Source organism: Anopheles funestus, assembly GCF_943734845.2.
Source record: "Anopheles funestus chromosome X unlocalized genomic scaffold, idAnoFuneDA-416_04 X_unloc_58, whole genome shotgun sequence".
Taxonomy (NCBI): domain Eukaryota; kingdom Metazoa; phylum Arthropoda; class Insecta; order Diptera; family Culicidae; genus Anopheles; species Anopheles funestus.
Genome location: NW_026045185.1, coordinates 61,701 through 65,000, shown reverse-complemented (window position 1 = coordinate 65,000; position 3,300 = coordinate 61,701). Strand labels below are relative to the sequence as shown.

Here is a 3,300-nt window from a genome sequence, read left to right as displayed (position 1 = left end):
CGATGGGTTAATCATGCACCACTATTATAAAACCCTTTGACGTTTTCCCCCAAGCACGTTGATCCAGTATTACGACGGATACGGTCAACGAAATCTTGGACATCAAAGAGGTTTTCGATTGAATTTCCCCATGTTTCACAACGTACTCTTAGCGGTATCCTACGATACGTCTCACTCTATTTGTGTGTGTGCGCGTTTACGTGCGTGCGATTTATGCGGTTCACCCCTTTACTTTCAGCGCCCTGCGGTCCCAACAAAGGTCCCGAGCACGCCATTATGCACAGTGTGGAAGCGTGTTTCCCCCACGACACTAGACGGGCTGCTCGCCATAGTGTTCTATTGTGGCACGCTCCACCCTGAAGTTTGGTTTGTTGTATATCAAGGAATTGATAGGCACTCAAGAATGTGTGCATCGGCCGGGTTTAATCGTCCGACGCGCAATATGCGTTCAACTTATCGGTGTTCATGTGTCCTGCAGTTCACATTGTGACGCGCATTTAGCTGCGGTCTTCATCGATCCATGAGCCGAGTGATCCCCTGCCTAGGGTTTTATAGTAAGGTTCCCAATGTAACACAATCCCGGTGGTACGTCCAAAGACTAACTTTCTGACTAAGTTGTCTTTATTACCCAATAGTCCCAGGCCTTGTGACTTGTGGCTCATGTCTACGCCCATGGCCACCATTCGCTAAGATAGTTTTGAAGTCACTTTGAAGGCCCAGGAACAACTCTCTTAGCACATCGGTTAACCTGACGCCGCAGTCAACTCATGTGCTTGGATCGGATCGAGCTATTGAGTATTGGGCCTGCATACTCGCTCATCCGTATCCTTTGCGTACCGCCCCATGGCCCTTGTATGTCTGCACCACAGTTCCTGTTCGTTCCGTGCCTATGGCCGGATACGTATTGCACATCGGTATACCTGTCGCTACTCAGGCAACTCGTGTGCGTGGATTGGATCGAGAACATGGTGTGTGCCCCATGTTATAATTGATAGTCCATATCCACTTTATAGGTTAAAGTCATAAGTTGTGATTGCACAACCATTCTTCATAAGAGTTTAATCACTCTTCAACTAACTTTCGTTCTGGTGTCTTGGTATCAAATCGCGTAAGACACAAGATTCTACTGGCCAAATAGAATCTAGCACATTGGTTAACCTGGCGCCGCAGTCAACTCATGTGCTTGGATCGGATCGAGCTATTGAGTATTGGGCCTGCATACTCGCTCATCCGTATCCTTTGCGTACCGCCCCATGGCCCCGTCCTTAGAGTTAATGACTAGTAGGCTTAACTCTTTGTATGTCTGCACCACAGTTCCCGTTCGTTCCGTGCCGTGGCCGGATACGTATTGCACATCGGTATACCTGTCGCTACTCAGGCAACTCGTGTGCGTGGATTGGATCGAGCTCATGGGGTGTGTAGAGATTCCATGTTATAATTGCAAGTCCATATCCACTTTATAGGTTAAAGTCATAAGTTGTGATTGCACAACCATACTTCATAAGAGTTTAATAACTCTTCAACTAACTTTCGTTCTGGTGTCTTGGTATCAAATCGCATAAGACACAAGATTCTACTGGCCAAATAGAATCTAGCACATTGGTTAACCTGGCGCCGCAGTCAACTCATGTGCTTGGATCGGATCGAGCTATTGAGTATTGGGCCTGCATACTCGCTCATCCGTATCCTTTGCGTACCGCCCCATGGCCCCGTCCTTAGAGTTAATGACTAATAGGCTTAACTCTTTGTATGTCTGCACCACAGTTCCTGTTCGTTCCGTGCCGTGGCCGGATACGTATTGCACAACAGTAGATACCATCACCTGACGTATCTAACACACCACTATTGTAACTCGTCGTCGAAGGACCTTTCAAGTGCCTGATGGCCAGGGGAGCTCTTACACGGCACGGAGACACAGTGATGCTCGCCCATCACAGTGTACAACGATCGAGTTTGCTTAAGTGTCTGGGTACCTACACACCAGACACAATGCAATGGCCACGGATCCACACAAGGCACATCACATGCAGAAAGCTTCAGCAGATTATGACACATACCACACTCTTGTAACTCGTCGTCGAAGGGGCGTTCAAAGTGCCTTACGGCTAGGGGAGATCTAGCACGGCACGGAGACACAGTGATGGTTGCCCATCAAAGTGTACAACGATCGAGTTTGCTTTCCGCGCAAGCGTTCTAAGTGTCTGGGTACCTACACACCAGACACAATGCAATGGCCACGGATCCACACAAGGCACATCACATGCAGAAAGCTTCACCAGATTCTGACACATACCACACTCTTGTAACTCGTCGTCGAAGGGGCGTTCAAAGTGCCTTACGGCTAGGGGGGATCTAGCACGGCACGGAGACACAGTGATGGTCACCCATCAAAGTGTACAACGATCGAGTTTGCTTTCCGCGCAAGCGTTCTAAGTGTCTGGGTATCTAAGCACCAGACACAATGCAATGGCCACGGATCCACACAAGGCACATCACATGCAGAAAGCTTCACCAGATTCTGACACATACCACACACATGCAACTCGTCGTCGAAGGGGCGTTCAAGTGCCTTACGGCTAGGGGAGATCTAGCTCGGCACGGGGACACAGTGATGGTCACCCATCAAAGTGTACAACGAACGAGTTGGCTTTCAACAAATTCTGACACATAGCAAGCGAGCGACCGAGCTACACCGAAGGCAGCCCATGGTTGGTCACTCGCGGACGATCATCAGTAATGATCCTTCCGCAGGTTCACCTACGGAAACCTTGTTACGACTTTTACTTCCTCTAAATCATCAAGTTCGGTCAACTTCAGCCATGCCAGCTGCAGCTCACGAAGGAACCGCGGAAGGTAAGCCTCCAGAAACCTCACTAAATAATCCATCGGTAGTAGCGACGGGCGGTGTGTACAAAGGGCAGGGACGTAATCAGCACTAGCTAATGACTAGTGCTTACTAGAAATTCCAGGTTCATGGGGACCGTTGCAGTCCCCAATCCCGACTAGATGGGCATTTTAGTGATTTCCCGTTCCTCTCGGAATGGGGGCGCCTATTGGCGAGAACACGCTGCGACCCACATTGTAGCACGCGTGCAGCCCAGAACATCTAAGGGCATCACGGACCTGTTATCGCTCATTCTCAGCTTGCTAAACACAAGTTGTCCCGCTAAGCAGGGCAAACGTAGCCGACGACCGCCCGTGAAGGCGCCGCCCGGCTGTAACGTCAGGTGCGCCCGGAGGCGCACTGCTGACAGCGTTCTAGTTAGCATGTTTGAGTCACGTTCGTTATCGGAATTAACC

The 3,300-nt window shown here is 49.8% G+C and overlaps 1 non-coding gene across 1 annotated transcript; it reads right to left on the bottom strand.

The window, feature by feature from the left end:
- Nucleotides 1-391: 391 nt before the first annotated feature.
- Nucleotides 392-549, bottom strand: LOC125773858 (5.8S ribosomal RNA). The gene has a single exon (XR_007420419.1). It is a non-coding gene; the product is annotated as a 5.8S ribosomal RNA (ribosomal RNA).
- Between the last annotated feature and the right edge of the window lie 2,751 nt (nt 550-3,300).